At 39.1% G+C, this 25,225-nt stretch overlaps 1 protein-coding gene and 1 pseudogene across 2 annotated transcripts in view; one reads left to right on the top strand and one right to left on the bottom strand.

The window, feature by feature from the left end:
* ASXL2 (ASXL transcriptional regulator 2) overlaps positions 1-25,225 on the top strand; it is a 136,720-nt gene that overhangs the window by 20,903 nt on the left and 90,592 nt on the right. The gene's annotated exons all lie outside the window — the stretch shown is intronic.
* LOC116624067 lies at positions 10,277-10,367 on the bottom strand (annotated as a pseudogene).

The following is a 25,225-nucleotide window of genomic DNA, read 5'->3' as shown; positions in this document are numbered from 1 at the left end:
CTTTTTGTGGCCTATTTAGTGCCTTGGCTTTTGCATTTTTGTTGGTGCTCTCACTGTTTAAAATGGCCCCCAAGTATAGTGCTGAAGTGCTGTCTAGTATTCTTAAATTCAAGAAAGCTGTTAAAAAAACCTGAGATGTTCCTTATGGAGAAAATTGCCTGCGTTAGATAAGCTTTGCTTAGGCATGAATTTTACAGTGCTGTTGGCCATGAGTTCAGTGTTAATGCATTATTAATATGTATTAAATAAGATGTCTTTAAACAGGGGCGCCTGGGTGGCTCAGTCGTTAAGCGTCTGCCTTCGGCTCAGGTCATGATCCCAGGGTCCTGGGATCGAGCCCCGCGTCGGGCTCTCCGCTCAGCGGAAAGCCTGCTTCTCCCTCTCCCACTCCCCCTGCTTGTGTTCCCTCTCTCGCTGTGTCTCTCTCTGTCAAATAAATAAATAAAATCTTAAAAAAAAAAAAAAAAAAGATGTCTTTAAACAGAAGCACATAAAATCAAAGTTGTATTGATTAGTTGACAAAAATGTGAGCAGAGTCTTTCAGGAACCTAACTCTGTATTTCCTTTAGGAGCAATGATTTAGTATTTGCTAATGTAGTGTTTGCAGTTACTTAATAGAACATAACTGTTGTGAATAGTGAGAATTGATAGTTTGTAGACCTGGTGTTATTTCTTCTGTAAATATCTGATATAATTCACCAGTGAAAATTTCTGGGTCTGGAGATTTCTTTTACAGAAGCTTTTTAACTTATGAATTCAATTTCTTGTATAGCTACAGAACTATTAAGATTGTCATCTTGGGGCGCCTGGGTGGCTCAGTCGTTGCGTGTCTGCCTTCGGCTCAGGTCGTGATCCCGGGATCCTGGGATTGAGCCCCGCATCGGGCTCCCTGCTCCGTGGGAAGCCTGCTTCTCCCTCTCCCACTCCCCCTGCTTGTGTTCCCTCTCTTGCTGTGTCTCTCTCTGTCAAATAAATAAAATCTTAAAAAAAAAAAAAAAGATTGTGTCATCTTGGGTAGGTTTTAGGAGTTTGACCAATTCCCAGAGTTGGTCATCCAATTCCCAGAAGTTGGTCAACCATTTCATTTAAGTTGTTGAATTTATGTCTGTAGAGTCTTTTGTAGTAGTCCTTTATTGTTTGCGGAGTCTGTAGTGATACACCCTCTTTATTCCCGATACTGGTAATTTGTGTCTTTTCTTTTTTTCTTTGTTCCTTTTATTGGAGGTTTATCAGTTTTATAGATCTCTTGAAAGAACAGCTTTTGGTTTCTTTAATTTTTCTCTGTTTTTCTGTTTTCAGCCTCATTGATATTCACTCTTATTTTTATTACTATTAGCAGTCACTTTCCATTCTCACCTCCTCTCAGCCTCTGGTAACCACTAATCTACTTTCTGTATCTGTGGATTTGCCTATATTGGATTCATATGAATGGAATCATACAATAAGTATGTGGCCTTTTGCGTCTGACTTCTTTCATGTAAGATAATGTTTTCAAAGTTCATCTGTGTTGTAGCATGTGTCCTTTTTATGCCTGATGGATAATATTCCATGGTATGGATATACTCCCTTTTATCTGTTCATCAGTTGATAGGCATTTGTGTTGTTGCCACTATTTGGCTATTGTGAATAATGCAGCCATGAACATTGTATGTACAACTTTTTGTATGAACGCTGCTGAACAACCCACCTGTAGACTGGGTTCCAGCCCACATTTCCCTGCTGCATGTGGAACAGGAGGTTGCTGGAGACAGCGCTCCTGCCCTGCAGTGTTCTAGAGAGTGACAACATAAGAGAGGACCTTTTGTAGAGGGAGCAAAACTGAAAAATAACCAAAACAATTCTTTTTGGTTTTTAAATTCTTTTTGTTATATATCTAGGAGTGGAATTGCTAGGTCGTATGTTAGCTCTTTGTTTAACTTTTTGAGGAGTTGCCAAACTGTTTTACCATCTGTTTACATTGTTACCAGCAATATTTGAGGATTCTAATATCTTCACATTCTTGCCAGTCCTTGTGGTTTTCCTTTTTTTTTTTTTTTAAATAATCATAGCCATTCTAGTGGATGTGAACTCGTATCTCATTGTGGTTTTGATTTGTATTTTCCTAATGAATAATGATATTATTCATGTGCTCTTTTAAAAGGTGCTTTTCACAGCATCCTTTCATGTGTTTACTGACCATTGTCTATCTTCTTTGGAGAAATATCTATTCATATAGTTTGCCAATTTTTTTTTCCTTTGCCAATTTTTTTTTTTTTTTAAAGATTTTATTTATTTATTTGACACAGAGAGACACAGCGAGAGAGGAACACAAGCAGGGGGAGTGGGAGAGGGAGAAGCAGGCTTCTCTCGGAGCAGGGAGCCCGATGCGGGGCTCGATCCCAGGACCCTGGGATCATGACCTGAGCTGAAGGCAGACGCTTAACGACTGAGCCACCCAGGCACCCCTCCTTTGCCAATTTTTTAATTGGGATATTTGTCATTTGTTCGTTCATAAGAGTTTTTTTTTTTTAAAGATTTTATTTATTCATTTGACAGAGACAGCGAGAGAGGGAACACAAGCAGGGGGAGTGGGAGAGGGAGAAGCAGGCTTCCCGCAGAGCAGGGAACTCGAAGCGGAGCTCAATCCCAGAACCTGGGATCATGACTTAAGCTGAAGGCAGACAAGGACTGAGCCACCCAGGCGCCCCAAGGGTTCTTTGTATATATTGCATGCATAGAAGTCTCTCTTTTTAAAGATTTTATTAATTTGAGAGAGAGACAGAGGGAGCACAAGCAGGGGGGGAGAGGCAGAGAGAGAGGGAGAAGCAGGCTTCCCGCTGAGCAGGGTGCCCGATGCAGGGCTCGATCCCAGGACCCTGGAATCATGACCTGAGCCTAAGGCCGACAGACGCTTAACCATCTGAGCCACCTAGGCGCCCCCCATACAAGTCTCTTATCAGATACATCATTTGAAATCCATTCTGTGGGTTGTTTTTTCACTTTCTGTGTTTGTTTTTAAGAGTTTATTTTTTTATTTTTTTAAAGATTTTATTTATTTGTCAGAGAGAGAGGGAACAGAAGCAGGGGGAGTGGGAGAGGGAGAAGCAGGCTTCCCGCTGATCGGGGAGCCCGATGTGGGGCTCCATCCCAGGACTCTGGGATCATGACCCGAGCCGAAGGCAGACGCTTAACTGACTGGAGCCACCCAGGCGCTCCTAAAGACTTTATTTTTAGGTTATCTCTATACCCAACATGGGGCTTGAACTCACAATCCTGACATCAATAGTCTCATGCTCTCAGCAGCTGAGCCAGCCAGGTACCCCTGTTTTTTCACCTTCTTGATATGTCCTTTGACATACAAAAATTTAAATTTTGAGTAAAGTTTTTTTTTGTTTGTTTGTTTTTTCCCCCCAATCATTAGGTAATTTCTGTTTCTCTGTTTTCATGTTCTCTTCCTCTTCTATTGATTTGTTCAGTGAGGTGTTTTTTTGTTTGTTTTGGTTGTTTTTCAGTTCTAAAATTTCCATTTGGTTCTTCTTTATATTCTACTTTGTATCTTCCTCTTCAAGAGTGTTTACCTTTACTTGGAGCATTTTTATGATAAGTGCTTTTAAGTCTTTACAAAACATTTCCCGTCAGCGTTATCTTGTTGCTTCTATCTTTTGATTTTCTTTCCCAAGCAAGTTGAGGTTTTCCTGGGTCTTGCTATACCAAGTAAATTTAGATTGTAATTGATACTCTGTGTCTTGTTTAAGTTTAATGGAGAATGTTAATAGTTTTGTTTTAGCAAACAGTTGACTGAATTGTGTTCAGGCTTCAAGTTTTTTTTTTTTTCTTTTTTTTAAAGATTTTATTTATTTATATGAGAGAGAATGAGAGAGAGCACATGAGAGGGGTTAGGGTCAGAGGGAGAAGCAGACTCCCTGCCGAGCAGGGAGCCCGATGCGGGCCTCGATCCAGGGACTCCAGGATCATGACCTGAGCCAAAGGCAGTCGCTTAACCAACTGAGCCACCCAGGCGCCCTAGGCTTCAAGTTTTTACCAGCCTTCTGTGGGTTGTTGTCTCAATGTCAGTTAAGTCTTCAAAGACTTTTGACTGCTATTTGGATTTGTCCTTTGTGTGAACCTCGATAGTAGTATCTGGGATTTGGGTGGTGGTCTTCCCTATGGGTTGCCAAACCATGGCCTGTGGGCCAGATGCAGTTCACTGCCTATTTTTATAAATAAGATTTTATTGGAACACAGCCATGCCCACTTGTTGGTATTTTTTGTGGCTGCTTTCATACTTTATTGGTCACAGTTGAACAGTTGTGACAGAGACTGTTAGGCCCACAAAACCTAAAATATTTAGTGTTTGGCCCGTTGTAGAAAAGTTTTGCTGACCCCAATCTATCCTATAGTTCAGTTCTCAAAGTCTATCTATTCTGTTTTAGAATCCAGTCCACGTATGCACAGCTCAGGTGTTAGCTGAGGAGTTTGTTCACAACTTTAAGGGGTCACTTTCCTGAGTTCTTTTGTCTGATTCCTTGGAACTCCCATTTTTCATCTTTGGCCAGAAATTTTCTTTATGCCACTCTGTGTTTTTCCTACAACTGTGTCCCCCTTGGGCTAAGCAGCAGGAAACAAGAGAGGTTAAAAGAGCAATGGGGTTTTGTCTCATTCTCTTGGTACCATAACTCCTCTGATATGGAGGGGAAGGTTTCTCTCCTTTGAGAGTTTTAAGCACCTACTTAACTCTGTTGCTGTTGTTGCCACAGAATTACTTGGGGTTTGAGGTATGAGAGAACAAGGAAAATTAAAAATAAAAGTAAGAAAGAAAATGGGGGGAAATTCTTGCTTTGTTGCTGGGCGTTAGGAGACTCCTATCCTAATGGAACTATCTACACTGATGCCTGTATCCAGGTTTTGGGCTGTGTTGAGTTCACTTTGAGAGATACTGGAGGGGAAAATTTGCTCTCATTGCCAGTTGGTGGTATTTTGAGTTCTGGTCTTCTCCAATCTGTCTGCTACCATTCACTTTGTTGGATTTGATTTGTTAATATTTTGTTAAGGATTTTTGCATCTATGTTAATGAGAGATAATGATCTGTAGGTTCTTTTCCATTCTGGTTTTGGTATTAGGGTATTGCTGACCTCAGAATGAGTTAGGAAGTATTCCTTCTGCTTCTGTCTTCTGGAAAGGATTGTAGAGAATTGGTGTAATTTCTTTCTTTTTTTTAAAAAAGATTTTATTTATTTATTTGACAGAGACAGCAAGAGAGGGAACACAAGCAGGGGTAGTGGGAGTCGGAGAAGCAGGCTTCCCGCTGAGCAGGGAGCCCGATGTGGGGCTCGATCCCAGGACGATCCCAGGACGATCCCAGGGCCCTAGGATCATGACCTGAGCCGAAGGCAGCCACTTAACAACTGAGCCACCCAGGCACCCCTAAATAAATAAATCTTAAAAAAAAAATGTTTAGTAGAATTCACCAATGAACCAGCGTGGGCCTGGTGTTTTCTGTTTTGGAAGGTTATTAATTATTTATTCTATTTCTTTAAAAGATAAAGGCCTATTCAGATTGTCATTTTCTTCTTGTGTTTTGACAGATTATGTCTTTCAGGGAATTGGTCCATTTCATCTAGGTTATCAAATTTGTGGGCATTGAGTTGTTCACAATGTTCTTTTATTATCCTTTCAGTGTCCATGGGATCTGTAATGATGTCCTCTCTTTCCCTTGTAATACTAGTAATTTGTGTCTTCTTTTTTTCTTAGCTTTAGGTTTATTGATTTATTGATTTTTCAGAGGACCAGCTTTTGGTTTTACTAATTTTCTCTATGATTTCCTGTTTTAAGTTTCACAGATTATTGCTCTCATTTTTATTATTTCTTTTTTTAAAGAAGATTTTATTTATTTATTTTTAAAAGATTTTATTTATTTGTCAGTAAGATTGAGAGGGAGAACAAGCAGTGGGAGCAGCAGGCCGAGCAGGCCATCCAGGCGCCCCTAGTTCATAATATTTTAAAATTTCTATTGAGATTTCCTCTTTAGCCTGTGTATTATTTAAAAGTGTGTTGTTTAGGGGCTCCTGGGTGGCTCAGTCGTTAAGCGTCTGCCTTCGGCTCAGGTCATGATCTCAGGGTCCTGGGATCGAGCCCCGCATTGGGCACCCTGCTCAGCGGGAAGCCTGCTTCTCCCTCTCCCACTCCCCCTGCTTGTGTTCCCTCTCCCGCTGTCTATCTCTCTCTGTCAAATAAATAAATAAATAAATAAAAATCTTAAAAAAAAAAGTGTGTTGTTTAATCTCCATGTATTTTGGGACTTTTTTTTCTTTCTTTTAATGGCTGTGGTTTTTAAAATTTTTTTAAGTTTTTTTATTTTTTTAAGTGAGCTCTAGACCCAACATGGGGCTTGAATTTACAACCCCAAGATCAAGAGTTGCATGCTCTACTGACTGCCAGCCAGCTCTCTCTCTAGCTATCTTTCTGTTATTGATTTCTAGTTTTAATTCCACTGTGGCCCAAGAACAGATGTAGCATGATTTCTGTTCTTTTAAATTTATTAAGATGTATTTTATGACTCAAAGTATGCTGTATTTTGGTGCATGCTCCATGTGAGCATGAGAAGAAGCCATTTACTTTGCAGAATCCTCAGCTGCTCCTTTCATTCTGCTCAAGTTTTATAGCTACATTCCAGTGGGAGTGACAGGATGGAATATATTTACCCCATCTTACCTGGAATTGGGATGCATCCCTATTTTTGGAGTATTTCCTTTGGGGAGATTAGAAATATGGTTGTTTATAATTTGCTCTTTGACATACTGCCTTTTTTAAGGGTTGTACCAATTTATATTGATTGCTACCAAGAATGTATCTGATCACCAGTTTTGCCACATAGTAGATACATTTTAGGTCAGTTAAGTGTCTGCCTTCGGCTCAGGTCATGATCCTGGGGTCCTGGGATTGAGCCCCGCATCCTTCTCCCTCTCATTCTGCCCCTCCCCCTGCTTGTGCGCACGTGCTCTCTCAAGTAAATAAAGAAAATCTTAAAAAAAAAAAAAGACTTTTACATCTCCAACTCTTTCCAGAAGTAAATATTGATAATGGCTTCTAAGATGTACGGCCAGAAATTTTCTTTCCATATATATAATTCCACCCCCCAACAAGTTTAGAGAGTAAGCAGTTAAACTACTATATATAATTCTGCAACTTAGATTTTTCACTTAATAGTGTGGGACTGTTGGAGTGCTTGGGTGGCTCAGTCGTTAAGTATCTGCCTTGGGCTCAGGTCATGATCCCAGGGTCCTGGGATGGAGCTCCCCACATCAGGCTCCCAGCTCAGCGGGAAGCCTACTTCTCCCTCTCACTTCCCCTGCTTGTGTTCCCTCTCTTGCTGTGTCTCTCTCTGTCAAATAAATAAATAAAATCTTTTTAAAAAAAATAGTGTGAGACTGTTTTCACATATCTGCTGAGTGCTGCATTGTTCTTTGTCCTCACAATATTTCATTACGAAAAATTTAAAATGCAGCTGAGTTGAAAGTTTTACAGAGAATACCCGTATACCCACCACCTAGATTCTATTATTAACATTTACTATTTATCCATCTATCCATATTGCTCTTTTTAAAAAATTGTGGTAAAATACATATAGTTTACATGAATGTGCAGTTCAGGGGCCTCCTGAATGGCTCAGTTGGTTGAGCATCTGACTCTTGATTTTGGTTTGGGTTATATTCTCAGGGTCGTGAGTTCGAGCCCCAAGTCAGGTCAGTCTGTGCGCTCAGCAGGGAGTCTGCTTGAGATTCTCCCTCTCTCCCTCCCCTGCCCCCTCCCCCGTTTTCTCTTTCTCTCTCTCTCAAATAAATAAATAGATTTTAAAAAACGTGTGCAGTTCACTAGTGTTAAATATATGCACATTGTCGTGTCATGAATTTCTAAAACTTTCCCAACTTATAAAACTGATATTTTGGGGCGCCTGGGTGGCTCAGTCGTTAAGCGTCTGCCTTCGGCTCAGGTCATGATCCCAGGGTCCTGGGATCGAGCCCCGCATCGGGCTCTCTGCTCCGCGGGAAGCCTGCTTCTCCCTCTCCCACTCCCCCTGCTTGTTTCCTCTCTCTCTCTCTGTCTCTCTCTCTGTCAAATAAATAAATAAAATCTTTAAAAAAAAAACCAAAAAAACCCTGATATTTTGTACTCATTATACAATTCCTCATTCCTCCACCCCCGCAGTACCTGGAAGCCAGCATTCTGTTTTCCATTTCTATCAATTGGACTACTCTAGAGACTTTGTATAAGTGAAATCTTACAATGTTTGTCATTTCATGTTTCACTTTTTTGTTTCTTAAGATTTTATTTATTTGAGAGAGAGAGGGAGAGGGGGAAGCAGACTCCCTGCCGAGCAGGGAGCCTAATGTGGGGCTCAATCCCAGGACCCTGAGACCATGACCTGAGCCGACGGCAGATGCTTAACGGACTGAGCCACACAGGTGCCCCTATGATTCACTTTTTTAATGTAGTGTAATGTCCTCAAGGTTCATCACATTGTAGCATGTGTCAGAATTTCCTTCTTAAGGCTAAATAGTATTCCATTGTATGTGTACATCACATTTTGTTTATTCATCTGCAATGGACGCTTCTATGTTTTGGCTATTTGATAATGCTGCTGTGAACATGGGTATACATATATCTCTTCGACACCCTGCTTTTGGTACTTTTGGATATGTAACCAGAAGTGATATTGCTAGATTCATATTATAATTCTACTTTTAATATTTTGTGGAACCACTATACTATTTTACATCAACAGTGCACAGGGGTTCCAATTTTTCTACATCCTCATCAACACTTGTTATTTTCTGTTTTTGTTCTTGTTTGTTTTTTGAAAGCAGCCATCCTAGTGGATATGATGTGATACTGCATTGTGGTTTTGATGTGCAATTCCCTAATGATTAGGATGTTGAACATCTTTTCATATGCTTGTTGGCCATTTGTTTTTCTTTTTTGGAGAAATGTCTGTTCAAGTCCTTTGCCCATTTTTGAATTGAGTTGTTTGGTTTCTTTGTTGAGTTGTAGGAGTTCTTTATATACTCTGGATACTAATTTTTTTTTTTTTATAGTTTCAGGTTTTTATTTAAATTCCAGTTAACACTGGGGCGCCTGGGTGGCTCAGTTGTTAAGCGTCTGCCTTCGGCTCAGGTCATGATCCCAGGGTCCTGGGATCGAGCCCCACATTGGGCTCCCTGCCAGCGGGAAGTCTGCTTCTCCCTCTCCCACTCCCCCTGCTTGTGTTCCCTCTCTCGCTGTGTCTCTCTCTGTCAAATAAATAAATAAAATCTTTAAAAAAATAAAATAAAATAAATTCCAGTTAACATATAGTGTAATATTAGTTTCAGGAGTAGAATTTAGTGTGTCACCACTTACATATAACACCCAGCACTCATCACAAAAAGTGCCCTCCTTAATACCCATCACCCATTTAATCCATCCTACCACCCACCTCCCTTCCAGCAACCCTCAGTTTGTTTTCTATAGTTAAGAGTCTGTTTTATAGTTTGCCTCTCTCCACCCCCTATGTTCATCTGTTTCGTTTCTTAAATTCTATATATGAATGAAATCATACAGTATTTGTCTTTCTCTAACTTACTTCGCTTAGTATAATACATTCTAGCTTCATCTACATTGTTGCAAATGGCAAGATTTCATTCTTTTTGATGGCTGAGTAATATTCCATATGTATGTGTACACACACACATACACACATACCTTATCAGTCCATCAGTCATTGGACACTTGGTCTGTTTCTGTAATTTGGCTGTTGTAGATAATGCTGCTGTAAACATCGGGGTGCATGTGTCCCTTCAAATCAGTGTCTGTGTGTATTTTAAGTAGGCTCCATACCCAATGTGGAGCCTAACACAGGGCTTGAATTCATGACTCTGAGATCAGGACCTCAGCTGAGATCAAGAGTCAGACGCTTAACTGACTGAGCCACCCAGGTGCCTCTCAAATCAGTATTTTTTGTATCCTTTAGGTAAATACGTAGTAGTGCAATTGCTGGATCATAGGGTATTCTATTTTTAATTTTTTGAGGAACCTCCATACTGTTTTCCAGAGTGGCTGCCACCAACAGTGTAAGAGGGTTTCCGTTTCTCCACATCCTCGTCAACATCTGTTATTTCCTGTGTTGTTGTAATTTTAGCCATTCTGACAGATGTGAGGTGATATCATTGTAGTTTCAATTTGCGTTTCCCTGATGATGAGTAATGTTGAACATCTTTTCATGTGTCTGTTAACCATCTATCTGTATGTCTTCTTTGGAAAAAAAAATGTGGAATGCTTCACGAATTTGCATGTCATCCCTAATCTTCTCTGTATCATTGCAATTTTGGTATATGTGCTGCTGAAATGAACACTATTCTGAATATTAACTCTTTAACATACATGATTTGCAAATATTTTCTCCCATTCTATAGGGGCTTTTCACTGGTGATTGTGTCCCTTGATGCATACGTTTTAAATTTTGATGTAGTTCAATTTGTCTCTTTTTACTTTTGTTATCGGTTCTTTTGATGTCTACATTGCTCTTTTTGATGGTGACGTATTCCCCTTTTATTTGGTTAATTATCAACCTATTTTACTAATTACTTCTTGGAATTTAGGCCATTCCAGTTTTATGATGTTGCAAAAATATTTTAAGTAAATGTTGTACATATTTATTTGTGTTCTGGTAAGAATATAGCCATAGAATTAATTTTTATATTGGAATTGATGGGTCAAAGATATATCCATCCAGGACTGGGGAGTGCCAAGTTGTGCTTCAAAAGGATTGTACCATTTTATAGCAATGGATGACAGTATCTGCTCCCCATGCCCTGACAAATAATGGGCTTTTCAGTTCTTTTCACTTTGGCAAACTCTGTACGTGGAAAAAAAAAAAAAAAAAAAAATTGGTTTTGATTTCAGTTTCTGTATTTATGGTTTTATGGCTGTGGTTGAACATCTTTGTAATGTTTACTGACCACTTGTATTTTTTTCTCTGAACTATCCTTTTATTCCTTTGCCAGTTCTTTTTAAATTGTTTTTCTCATTTATAACAACTTTTCTTTTTTTTTTTTAATTTTTAAGATTTTATTTATTTGAGAGGTGCCTGGGTGGCTCAGATGGTTGGGCGTCTTGGCTTGGGTCATGATCCTAGGGTCCTGGGATCGAGCCCCGTGTCGGGCTCCCTGCTCAACGGGGAGCCTGCTTCTCCCTCTCCTTCTCCTGCTCTCCGTGCTTGTGCTGTCTCGCTCTCTCTGTTAAATAAATAAATACAATCTTTAAAAAAAAAAAAGATTTTATTTATTCGAGAGGGAGAGGGAGAAGCGGGCTGCCTGCTGAGCCTGGGATCATGGCCTGAGCTGAAGGCAGACACTTACCTGACTGAGCTACCCACGCACCTCTATAACAGCTTTTTCTGTGTGTGATATATTTTCCAATTTTTTTTCCTACTTTTTCTTTAGACTTTGTTTATGGGTTTGTGTGTGTACATGTGCATACACGTGCATACGTATGGTACCAAGTTTTTCATTTTTATGTCGTCACATTTGGTAATATATTTCTTCCTGTTGCCCTGGTTTTGTGTCATTCTGTGGAAAGCATTCTTAAAGCAGAATCCATAATATAAGATTTGACTGCATAAAAATGGAAAAACTTTTGTGGGACAAAATAATACTTGGACATGATAGAAAATGTGGGGAGGGTTAAAAGGAAAAAAAATCACCCATTGACCTACTAACCAGTGGCAACCACCACTGGTATTTCAGCTTAATTTTTTTCATTTTTTCCCCCCTCCTAATTGCATCTCGTTTTGGTTTGTGGAGAATTATTAGTATGTGACATGGTCAGTGACCTTGAGATAACACTGGGCTTACTAATTGTGGAGGAAGGATGGCTCTTACTTCTTGCATGAACTCTTAGCAGTTCACTAGACGTCTTGTCAGCTGGTAAGGAGGTAGAAGGGCAGGAGCTAAAGCAGGGAGTATTGGTGTTAGGAGGTCATCATGGTGAGATTCAGCAGTCTGTTCATATAAAAGTGACTGCGAATTATGTTGTCTTTTCCTTCCTTGTATCGTGCAACTTTCCCTCATTATTTAGTAAAGTTCTCTTTAGACGGTGCCTGTGGTTTTCTTTTTTTTTTTCTTTTACACTTTGCAAGGGCAGTAAAAGGGTATTTTAATCCACTTTTCCATGGAGCTTTAAATAGAAATCGTTCCTCTGGGGGGATACCATGGGGGTCGTGGTATTAATCACAATGAGAAAACTGAGTTTTCTTCTAAAAGAAAGGTGAAATTCAGTAAATCTAGGTTGGAATTACCTGGTTATCTGTCCTCTTCAGGAGATTTTTTTCTCGTTCTCTTTTTATTAAAACCTGGACTATTTCGTCTCTGTGAATAAGTGCACTTCAGTATGTGGAGACAAGAATAAGAGACTAAGGGGCGCCTGGGTGGCTCAGTTGTTGAGCATCTGCCTTTGGCTCAGGTTGTGGTTCTAGGGTCCTGGGATCGAGTCCTGCATCAGGCTCCTTGCTCAGTGGGGAGGCAGCTTCTCCCTCTCCCTGCTGCTTCCCCTGCTATGCTCTCTCTCTGTCAAAAAAATAAATAAATAAATCTTAAAAAAAAAAATAAGAGACTAAAATAAGTAGAAATGAGGGGCGCCTGGCTGGCTCAGTCAGTAGAGCATGTGACTCGATCTCAAGGTCATGAGTTTGAGCCCCATGTTGGGTGTGGAGCCTACTTAAAAAAATAAATAAAAATATTTAAAAAATAAACTAAGTAGGAATGATAAGAAATTTGTGTAGTTAGCTGCTGAAATTGCCCATTTTAAGTACCTAAGGTTGAGAAGGAAGGGTGTCACTGAGGATTCGGGCAGACTTCATGGATGAAGTGAGACTTCAGGTTGGTTCTTTTGAGCAAGGATTTAGAGGTCCAGATTCTGTTTGACATCTGTGAAATTCTTGTCTTGGTAGCTTCAAAGCATTGTTTTCACTGGTTTCTGGGAATATTTCATCATATAGTTCAGTGATTTACAAAGCTTAAAAAAAACGGTTTTTTTTGTTTTGTTTTGTTTTGTTTGCTAAACTAGGCTAAAAGCTTTTTGTGACTAGTAGGCTCTAATTGTTGCCAGTGTATTCACCATAATTAGCTTTACTGTTATGAACCCATGTGTATGGATTCAGAATATAGATTTCTTATCTACTTCAGGAGTTCTTAATCTTGATTTAGGAATGGGTTCTATGTCAGGACTGTTTTGAAAATGGTAGAAAATCTATCTCAAAGTGGTAGAAGAAAGAAAAGAGAACTTGCTGTCATTGGAAAATCTGGGGGTGGAGCTTCAGGTATGGTTTGATTCATTGTTTAAATAGAGGCATTATGAAGATTTTTTTACTCTTTCTCTCTTTTTGTTTGTCTTTGGGGTGTTTAAAAGCTACTAGCTTCAGCCTCCCATCATTTAAGTCCGGTAGTTCCTGGGGCAAAAAATGTCTTTCACCTGTTACTCTGCTCCTGTAGCCTTAGTTTGAGTCTTCTGCCCATTTCTTTTTTTTTTTTTTTTTTAAAGATTTTACTTATTTATTTGACAGAGAGATAGAGAGAGAGCACAAGTAGGCAGTGGCAGGTAGAGGGAGAGGGAGAAGCAGGCTCTCTGCCGAGCAGGGAGCCAGACGTGGGGCTCGATCCCAGGACCCCAGGATCACGACCCGAGCCGAAGGCAGACGCTTAACGACTGAGCCACCCAGGCGCCCCCTTCTGCCCATTTCTAAACGAATTACTGTTGCCAAGAAGTTGGAAAGTGCTAATTTGTTTCCTGCTTTATTGCTAGTGTTGGTTACCACCAATGGACTGAGAATGGAGGAGGGAGGTGGATCTCCAAAGGTAAATCAAGGCCTTTTAACCAGAGGAATGTTGAATGGTACATAGTGGTTAAAATCACAAATCTACCTTAAGCTTCATGGGATCTGTTGACCCATAGAAACTAACCATAAAATTTAATTTTTTTTTGAGAAGAGTTTTCTTTTCTTTTTTTTTTTTAGGATTTTATTTATTTATTTGACAGAGAGAGACACAGCGAGAGAGGGAACACAAGCAGGGGGAGTGGGAGAGGGAGAAGCAGGCTTCCCGCTGAGCAGGGAGCCCGATGCGGGGCTCGATCCCAGGACCCCGGGATCACGACCCAAACTGAAGGCAGACGCTTAACCGACTGAGCCACCCAGGCGCCCCGAGAAGAGTTTTCATAGCTGTCATCAGACTCTCAGAGGGATATGCACCTGTAAAAAAAAGTTTAGTTTTTATTTTTTTAGTATATGTGCTGCCGAAGCGAGCACAAAAGTTTAGTTTTTGAAATGGGTCTGGAGAGAAAAGGGCATTTTATTTTTTATTTATTTATTTTTTAAATGGAGAGCCAGGCTCTCTCTCTTTTTTTTTAAGATTTTATTTATTTATTTGACAGAGAGAGAGATAGTGAGAGCAGGAACACAAGCAGGGGGAGTGGGAGGGGGGGAAGCAGGCTTCCCGCCGAGCAGGGAGCCCGATGCGGGGCTCGATCCCAGGACCCTGGGATCATGACCTGAGCTGAAGGCAGATGCTTAACGACTGAGCAACTCAGGCGCCCCAGAAAAGGGCATTTTAACTGAGGATAGGTTCATTACCAAAGCTGTACTTGAGAATGATTTTTGAGAGACAGTGGAATTGGATTAACGTAATCCTGTGAAGATAGTATGTTGAGGATAGTAGAGTATATATTTGGATATTTTAGATGACTTGTTGTGTGATGGAACTACATGGGTTAGGGGCGCTGACCCCCCCCACACAGTTGAAAACCCGAGTATAACTTTGGACTCCCCCTAAACTTAACTACTTAGAGCCTACTACTGACATAAGCCTTACTGATAATACAGTTGATTAACGCATATTTTGTATGTTATATGTAGTACATACTGTGTTCTTACAATAAAATAAGCTAGAGGAAAGAAAATGTTAAGGAAATCATAAGAGAAAATACATCTATAGAACTCTATTGTATTTATTAAAAAAGAAAATCTGTCTATAAGTGGAACTGTACAGTTCCAACCCATGCTGTTCAAGGGCCAGCTGTATAGAAGGTGCTTAGATATTTGTTGAAATCAGTTAAATATGGTAAAAAAAATTCAAGTAGTTTAAGAAAATAAGAGAAACACTTTTACAAATAATTAAGTTGCTTACTTCTTTTCCATAATTATACCTTTCACTTACTTTTTTTTTCCTTTTGTCTAAATATAGTTGTGATTTCCTTCTTGGTCCAGGGTTTTTTTGGGGTAGGGATTAAAACATTATAAAAAAATTATTTTTTAGGGGCGCCTGGGTGGCTCAGTCATTAGGCGTCTGCCTTCGGCTCAGGTCATGATCCCAGGGTCCTGGGATCGAGCCCCGCATCGGGCTCCCTGCTCAGAGGGAAGCCTGCTTCTCCCTCTCCCACTCCCCCTGCTTGTGTTCCCTCTCTCGCTGTCTCTCTCTATCAAATAAATAAATAAAATCTTAAAAAAAATTATTTTTTATAATTTATGCTTTTATTGCATTACAGTGAGAACAGAAGTTTAACATTTTATAGTTTTTGTAATTATTGAGGCTTCCTTAATAAACAGGCAATTTTCTAACCATTTTCACTAGTGATTATGAGGAAAAAGTAGGAGTTTTTGAAGAGTTTGAAGTTTGGTATATCTCGAAATCAACTTACTCATTTATATTATTCATATACTCTTAGCTCTGTCTTGTAATCATAAATGGGAATTGTAGTGGAAGGAAGATTGGGAGAGAGGTGCACCCTAACTTTAATTAGGAGCTATACCAGCTCCAGTTTTTAATTTTAATTTTTTAAAAAAGATTTATTTATTTTAGAGAGAGTATGCGAGTGTGCACATGGAAGTGGGGGGGAAGGGCAGAGGGAGAGGGAGAGAAATCCTCAAGCAGACTCCCCGAGCCAGACCCCGGGACCCCTAGATGATGACCTGAGCCACCCAGGCGTTGTCAAACCATCCCCCCGCAATTCCACTTTTTTAGTGTATGGTTTAGCTTACTGAATTTTGTTGGAAATTTTTATCAGGGATGGTCTAACAACCCTAGAATTTGGAACCTACTTTTATCTTAGAATCCTTTTACTGAAATTCTTTTCTGGTAGTAACACATTTGTAGAGTGGTATTACCAGCACTGTTTTCCTATTCTTGTTCCTTCTCCTTTGTTAGCTGGCTCATCTCTTTGAGGGATTGTAACATACAGAGGGCTCAGAGTTGGCCTTTTTTGATGACAAGTTTTGGATACTCAGCAGCAACAGTAGCTAAGCTTTACCAGTTTTATGAAAGGAAGGCTCTGTGTTGTTGGGGTCATAAATAGCCTTCATCCCTGCCACCACGACTTCTTCATTTGTGGGTCTATTGCATGTGTACATAGTGGGTTAAGACAGTCTGGAGGAGGGGCGCCTGGGTAGCTCAGTTGTTAAGTGTCTTCCTTCAGCTCAAGTCATGATCCTGGGGTCCTGGGATCGAGCCCTGCATTGGGCTCTCTGCTCAGCAGGAAGCCTGCTTCTCCCTCTCCCACTCCCCCTGCTTGTGTTCCCTCTCTCGCTATCTCTCTCTCTCTGTCAAAGAAATAAATAAAATCTTTAAAGAAAAAAAAAAAAAAGACAATCTGGAGCATTTTGTTCATCCTGGGAGGGGTTGAGGATTTCTGGTCGGGTTGCTAACTCCTCTGCACTTGTGGGCTGCCCTGCTGCTGTTTGGGCTTCTTTGGCTTTGGAGAAAGCCCTGTGACAGAAAAGTGAAGAGACTCATGGAACCTTGAGATAGGCCTATTATCAGCATGAGGTGGGACACTGTTAGTGTAAGTGGGAATTATCCACAGCAAATGTAACTGAGTTCAGCTGTGGACTTGGGATGTGATACGGGGCACCAACTGTTTTTGCTATATACTATGCAAAAGATGGGAAACAGTCCCAAAATTAGGAGATGGCTAAGTAAATTGTAGTATATCTATAGAATGGAATGTTATGCAGCTATAAAAATAGATGCTTTTTATATAAACATAAGGACCTTCAAGATACACTAGATGGATAAGGTCATATATTGAATATTGTATGTGACTTGCTGCCTTTTTTTGTGCAAAAGTGAAAGTGCTTGCTTATGATTGTTTTAATGTTAGGAGGATACATAAGAAACTAGTAAGTAAGGAGGAGATGGGGAGAATAAGGGGTGGACAGTGAGGGGGAGGAGGGAATAAAACTTTTCACTGTTTATTTTTTGCTTTCTTTAAGTGTATTATCTGTTTCTTTTGTTTGTTTGTTTTTGGGTTTTTTAAAAGATTTTATTTATCTGTCAGAGAGAGAGAGAAGAGAGCACATGCAGGGAGAGCTTCAGGCGGAGGGAGAAGCAGGCTCCCTGCTGAGCAGGGGGCCCGATGTGGGACTCGATCCCAGGACCCTGGGATCATGACCTGAGCCGAAGGCGTCCTGTTTCTTTGGGACAAGGTGTCCCTGTTTCTTTGTTTTTTAAGTAAAACCATCCTGATGAAATATTTTTTATTGAGTTTGAATTTTATTTTCCATATGACTAAATAGACTAAAGCTTTTCATGGCTTTTGAGCTAAACTAATGAAATGGGCCTTTGCTTTTGTTTTGCCCTCAGATATTCCCTTGTCTGGCAACTTGTCACTCAGTTCTCAGTTACATGTTGGGTAGTTGCTGAGACCTGACTACTCGGTGGAATTATTTCTCTTCCCATTCGCTTTCAACCTTATCATCCTGTTTTATTTTGTGTTGTACTTAACACTATGTGAAAAAAGAATTTTTTTTCTTACATATTTGTTGTCTATTTCTACCATTAGAATTCTCACTTGCCTAAAACAGGGGCCTGTTGTATATTGTTTGCTGTCTCTTGGCATCCTACTTTTATTTTTGTTTGATGGCTACAATTGATGGCCATACAGTTTTTTTAAAGAATTTATTTATTCATTTGACAGAGACACAGCGAGAGAGGGAACACAAGCAGGGGGGTGGGAGAGGGAGAAGCAGGCTTCCCGCGGAGCAGGGAGCCTGATGTGGGGCTCAATCCCAGGACCCTGGGATCATGACCTGAGCCGAAGGCAGACACTTAACGACTGAGCCACCCAGGCGCCCCAGATGGCCATACAATTTTATATGAATATCTTTTCTGTAAAATATCTTTTTATACAATATCTTTGTTCTTATTTAATTTTTTTCCCCAGAGAACTTTATCCTTTCTGCTTCTCATCCCTCCTTCCCTAACTTTTTTTGTTGGATATCCCTTCACTGCCTCTGTTGTATGGTCATTTCAGGCATTAAAACAGTCTGGTTCTCAGATATGAATAAGTTGAGTTTAATAAAAAACATTTCCATCCTATCCCATTTTCAAATTTATTTTTTTTCCATAATATGTTCTTACTCTTGAATTTCAGGGAGTGTGGCGTTTTTCCTCTATTCCTTCATTTTGCTTTAATTTTTTTTTTTTTAAGATTTTATTTTATTTATTTGAGAGAGAGAGAGAGAGCACAAGCACGGGGAATGGCAGGTGGAAGGAGAAGCAGGCTCTCCACTGAGCAGGAAGCCCAACACTGGCTCGATCCCAGGACTCTGGGATCATGACCTGTGCTGAAGGCAGATGCTTAACCGACTGAGCCACCCAGGCAAGCTAATTTATTTAAAAATCAACTAATTGAGGTATATGCCAGCTTTATTGAGGTGTAATGGTTATTGAGTATAATGCACACGTCTTAAAAGTACAGCTGAATTCATTTTGACAAATGCGTGCATCTGTGTGTTACCACCCTAGTCTAGGTATAGAACATTTCTATCTTTTCAGAAAGTTCCTTCATTTTCTTTTTTTCTTTTTTTAAGACTTACTTATTTATTTGATACACAGAGAGAGAGAGAGAGCGCACAAGCATGGGGAGAGGCACAGGGAGAGGGAGAAGCAGGCTCCCTGCTCATGACACCGGCTGGATCCCGGGCCCCCTGAGATCATGACCTGAGCTGAAGGCAGATGCTTAACTGACTGAGCCACCCAGGCGCCCCAGTTCCTTCATTTTCTTTTGCAGGTTAGCTAAAGCTTGCTAGTCCATACATAAGTTTTCTTTTATTTTGTAGTTTTCTCTATATTTGAAATAGTGCATAATTTTTATGGGAACAATTAAATGTTCTTTACCTTATTTTCCATAGTTCTTTATATTTTTTTAGTATTTCTTGTCTAATAGTTGTCTTTCTCTCCTTTCCGCCACTCTCTCTCTACCCGAGTTGTGGACTATAGGACTTGTTTGTTAATCATCTTCGCAGCCCCAGGTTTTGGCACTTAACACAGTAATTGTATGTTACAGTAACAGTTAATTTTAGGAGTAGTATGGATGTGTAACTGACTGAGAGAGGCAGTATAGGGTAATGCTTAGGAGCAAAGGATCTTGTTCTCCATCAGGTACTAGCTGATGTGACCTTGGGTAAGTTACTTATTTTCTTTGTGCCAAAGTTTTCACATCTGAAAAAAATGCCATAATAATATATACCTTATAGGTTTTTGTTTTTTTTTAAGATTTTATTTATTTATTTGACAGAGAGAGAGAGACACACGAGCGAGGGGACATAAGCAGGGGCAGAGGGAGAGGGAGAAGCAGGCTTCCCGCAGAGCTTGGAGCCTGATGTGGGGCTCCATCCCAAGACCCTGGGATCATGACCTGAGCCAAAGGCAGACGCTTAACGACTGAGCCACCCAGGCGCCCCTCTACCTTTTAGGTTTAATATAAAAATTAATTGAGCTGATGTATGTAAAGCACTTTAGATGGAACCTGGCACTTAACTGCTAGATAAGTATTAAATCAAGAATTTTGGGAGAATTAGGTTTTGAGAACTTTTTTTGCTTGAACTAAGAGTGTGTATAACATACAGACTTCTTGGATAATCAAGTAAAAAGAATCTAAGTGGAATGAACTAGATCAGAATGCCTTGATAGAGCTGTTCAGAATTGAGGGACCTTTAGGTAAAACTATACTTGTGAGTTTACAAAGCCAGTCTATGTAGTAATCTTCTCTGGCTATCTGTAGCTGTCTCTTTGTATTTAAATCTCCTCAGCCACTTCTTACATTTAAGTTTCTACCCTGAATCTACAGACTTACTTGTATTTGCATTCACCTTTCATCCTTTCTTATTTAAAAAAAAACCCACACAAATATTTTTACAATTGTCTAAGGCCAGTTTTGCCACCTGTGTTCCTAATTTGGTCAGTCAGCCACCACGTTTTAGACCTACCATATGATAGGCACTAGGGATACTCTATGAACAAGACAGAAGGTCCCAGCCCTCATGGAGCTTATGTACCACTGGGCAAGACTAATGATTTAAAATGCATTTATAATAAATGCAGTGTGATAAGCACTACTGGGAGTGTATAGAATGCTGCTGTAGGAACGTATTGATCTTGAAACCATGTGAGTGTGAAAATGTGCAAGGAGATTAGAAATTAAGAGAGAATCCTGAGGAAGATCAACATTAAAGGATTGTGGAGAATGAAAAGTTGCTGGTCGAGAGGTAGGAGGGAAAGGAGAGTCTGGTGTCACAGAGCTGAATAGAGGAGTGCATCTCAGGACAGAGGTAGTGATTAACAGATACTGCTAAGCAGCCAGGTAAGGTCCTTTTCCCTCTTTCCTTTTCAGACATTTGGCTCTATTAGTTATTCCTTCAAAATTCCATGTATTGGTATTATCTGTTTAGCTTCTAAACTCACATAGAGAGTTTTTATATAGTTAGTTTGGTAGGTGGTGGATACTACATCCTCGGAATTCATCTTGTTCCCAAGCGTGAAATTAAAAGTAGCACAAGTTTGGATAATGAAGGATTTGTCGAACGTGATCTCTCATGTATGGATGGGGGAGAATTGGGCAGCTAGGGATACTTTTGTTTCCTTTTATCTTGGTTCCGTGAAACTTGTTCAAGTCCATTTGACTAAACGATTTTTCCTTGACTCCACCTTTCCTTCACTGTTGCAGCAAGAGTTGTTGTAACTCCCTGTTGCCACCGCTGGACCTCCCATTGAGTGCTTAGACCCTCTCAAGTTTGATTTCTTCCCTCTTGATTAAGTGGAATCTGAACTTGTAAAGCTAATTAAAGAGCTCCTTGTTGCAAAATAGAGTGGATTTTGAAGTTATCTCACCTCCTCGTCGTTTTTTGACATTGTTGACCATTCCATCCTTCTTAGAATTCTTTTGTCTTTTCTGAGGTACCATGTTCTTCTGATTTTCTTCCTATTCCTCTGGCCACTCCTTAGTTATTTGCTGGTTTTACTTCTCTGACTCTTTAGCATTGGTATGTTGGTTCTGTAGCATAGGCTTTCATCATTCTGCGTATATCTTGGGTGACCTTTTTCATTACTATGACATTAGTTAAACCAATTGAAGCTTTTGTAAGTAAGTAAGTAAGCCATATAACACTGATATAAATTTATAAAGATTATATAATTTTTATCTATACATTTAAAATGCAAAATAAAATCATCTAGATGATGTAAAATTCGGGCTCCGCAGATCTATGCATATCTGGAAGGAACTTGTAAGTGCAGCAATAATTGAAATTCGGCTGTTATTTAGGTTAGAGTTAAACTCGAATCTTAGGGGGCTCTCTACATTATTCCTGATACTCAAAGTATAGTTTTAATATATTTTTTATTAGTTGGATGTGAGAATCTGCAAGTAAAGAAATAGGTATATAAGCACACTTTATTTATTTTTAAAGATGTTATTTGTTCGTTTGACAGAGAGAGAGTACAAGCAGGGGTAGTGGCAGGCAGAGACAGATGCGGGGCTTGATCCCAGGACCCTGGGATCATGACCTAATCCGAAGGCAGATGTTCAACTGACAGCCACCCAGGCGCCCCTTAAGCACACTTTAAAAAACTATTTTATCATGCTTTAATTCAGTGTGGTGTTAATTTTAATTCTGAGCAGGCGCGCCTGGGTGGCGACTCTTGATCTTGGGGTCATGAGTTCAAGCCTCACGTTGGGCATAGGGTTTACATTAAAACAAAAAATTCTTTTGAGCAGCTACTCCGATTGTCATAAAGTAGTTCTAAAAATTGTGTTTTGTAAGTAATTCCATGAACTATTTCAAAGGAACGATACTTTTGTTTGATAAACACTGCCCTCCTGTGGTTAAAGTAAGCTAAATGTTTTGTAAAAGTACTGTGGTCTTTTTGTTTACATTAACTTGTGGTAAAATAATGTAAAAGTAATAGTAATACAATATAGTAATAGTATGTAATACTAATTTAATGGAATATGGTATTTTTGCTCAAATATATGTGGCCATTTTGTTCCTTTCTCCATCTCTCACTCTTGGGTTTCTTTAGTGTGCGTACATATTTTCTTATTAAAAGTTAAGTGAATTCAAAGTTAGATGTGAATGAAAAGATGGAAAAATATTAAGCTATCGAAGGGAGAGAAGATATACTTAAATGTAGAAGTGCTAAAAGAAATCAAAAGAAAAGACCACAATCAGTTGTAATATGTGAAGTTAATATAAACCTCCATGGAAAAGCAACAGTAACGAAAAGATGAATAATAAACTGGAAAAAATATTTGCAATAAATGTGACAGTAAAAGTTTTATTATTTATTTATCTTAAAGTTTTACTATATTGAATGTGAAGATAGAACTCATACAAATGGAATGTATACTAAGTGGACAATGGTCATGAATAACCAGTTTGCAAGTGAGGAAATACAGTTATTAATTCACAAAAATATATTAAAATTCATAATGATATTCCATTAGATGTTATTCATAATATTCTTAATGATGCTTCCAACAAACAACCCAACTTCACTGGTCACCTTTGGAGCATGCTTGGAAAGCCGGTAATTATTCTCAAAATCATTAAAAGAAATAATGATTTCTGTATGAACCGTACGTCCTTCAGGTAACCAAATAGTAGATGGAGGAAAACCCTTCTTTTTAGAAGGATTCTAGCTGATGAATGAAGAAGGAATGGTAGACTTATCACCATTTGTGAACACCTAAATAAAATAACAAGTCTAGGTGGTGATCATCAGTGGCTATGAAAATGATTAGATTGGAATGCTGGTGCGAAACTTTATAATAGTTTATTGTTTATAAGATAAAATAGTTTGTAGTTTATAATATGAAACTTTATAATAGTAATTTCAGAAAAAGAGGCCATAGATATTTTTTGTGTTCTGATGTGGTGTGACAGGAAGTATACAACACTGCCTATGAAGTGTTTTTGCTAAAATAAAATTTGAATCTGAGCAGGCCTCTAGGTGTTAATTCTAATTTTCAGGAAATACAAGGGGCAAAGAACTATACAATTAGCAAAATATAGAAAGTGGAAAACTATATAGTACAGTCTATGTGTTTTCTTCAGTAAATAAATTGGAAGAAAAAAGGGAGAAATCCATAAATTCAAAGAGAGTTTAAGGCCTGTGTTAACCAAATATGATGTGCAGGGGTCTTTGGATACTGATTTGAGCAAAACAACTGTTTTAAAAAGTTTGTTTTGGGGACGCCTGGGGGTTACAGTCGGTTAAGCAACCGACTCTTGGTTTCAGCTCGGGTTGTGATCTCAGGGTCATGAGATTTGAGCCCTGTGTCAGGCCCTGAGCTCAGGGCATAGTATGTTTGGGATTCTCTCTCCCTCTCCTTCTGCCCCTCCCGCTCGGGTGTATGTGCTCCTTCACTCAGTGTCTCTCAAATAAATAAATCTTTTAAAAAAATAAAAATAAAAGTTTGTTTTTTTCATGAAAATTGGGGACATTATCTAAATTGATATTAAAGAATTATAGTTATTTTTTGAAGGTTTATTTATTTTTTAAAGATTTATTTATTTAATTGACAGGGGGAGAGAGAGAGAGAGACAGTGTGAGAAGGAACACAAGCAGGGGGAGTGGGAGAGGGAGAAGCAGGCTTCCCCGCGGAGCAGGGAGCCCGATGCGGGGCTTGATCCCAGGATCCCGGGATCACGACCTGAGCTAAAGGCAGTCGCTTAACCAACTGAGCCACCCAGGCGCCCCTTTTTGAAGGTTTAAATGGTATTTTTGTTTTTTAGAGAATGAGTCATTTTTTTGGGAGATATAACTAAAGTATTTATGGATGAAATGTTTGAGATTTGCTTCAAAATAATCCAGTTTGTGGAGGGAAAGAGGCTGGTGGTATAGATGAAGTAAGATATAAGCCATGTGTTGTAATTGTTGATTGTAGTGTTCTCTTTTGTATATGTTTTAAAATTTCCATAATAAACTTTAAAAATAGATTACTTCAGTCTTTAATTGAAAAACATTTTTTTCTCCTCCTAACTAAATGATTTATATAGCTCTAAATATTGAGAATATTTAGCACAAATAATTTTCTTTTTCTTTTAAGATTTTATTTATTTACTTGTCAGAGAGAGAGAGAGAGCACAAGCAGGGGGAGTGGCAGGCTCCCTGTTGAGCAAGGAGCCTGATGTGGGACTCGATCCCAGGACCCTGGGATCATGACCTGAGCCGAAGACAGATGCTTAACCAACTGAAGACACCCAGGCGTCCCCACAAATAATTTTCTAAATTAAGATTAATTTTAAGTGCTTAGTATTTATTTTTACTTATTAAAAGATTTCATTTATTTTTTAGAGAGAGAGAGCCCCAAGTATGTGGTGGGGGGGAGGGAGATGGACAATCAGACTCTGCACTGAATGCAGAGCCCTACACTGGCTTGATCCCAGGACCCTGATCATGACCTGAGCCAAAACCAAGAGCCACCTAAGTGTCTAGTGTTTAAAGGAACTAGTGACAAACATTTCTTTTTTTTTAAGGAAAGTAAATACCCCTTATGCAGTTTTAAGGATGTCTATTTTATTTCCTTAAAGAATAGTACACCTAGAAAATCTATGAAGTCCTCACTAAAAGGGATACAAAAATTTTTGGGTCTTCAATTTTAAAAACTTTAATGTCTGTGTTAAAATACGTAAGTATTTTTGTATAAATAGAAAAATGCAACCATATTAAAGTAATTCCTTGCTCTGGGTAATAAATTAGAACATACTAATTTTTATCATTACTGTTACCATGAATAATATAAATGTTTTAAATTCTGAATATGGCTCATTCGAATAGTGGTTTAGTAGTCACCTTTTTTTTTCTTTAAAGATTTTTTTTATTTTTTGGGTGTAATTTTATTTTTTGATTAACATATAATGTATTATTTGTTGCAGGGGTAC

This window comes from Phoca vitulina, unplaced genomic scaffold (assembly GCF_004348235.1).
Source record: "Phoca vitulina isolate PV1807 unplaced genomic scaffold, GSC_HSeal_1.0 scaffold63, whole genome shotgun sequence".
Classification (NCBI taxonomy): Eukaryota; Metazoa; Chordata; class Mammalia; order Carnivora; family Phocidae; genus Phoca; species Phoca vitulina.
The sequence above is the reverse complement of the archived record's forward strand: the minus strand, read 5'-3'. Positions and strand labels throughout refer to the sequence as shown.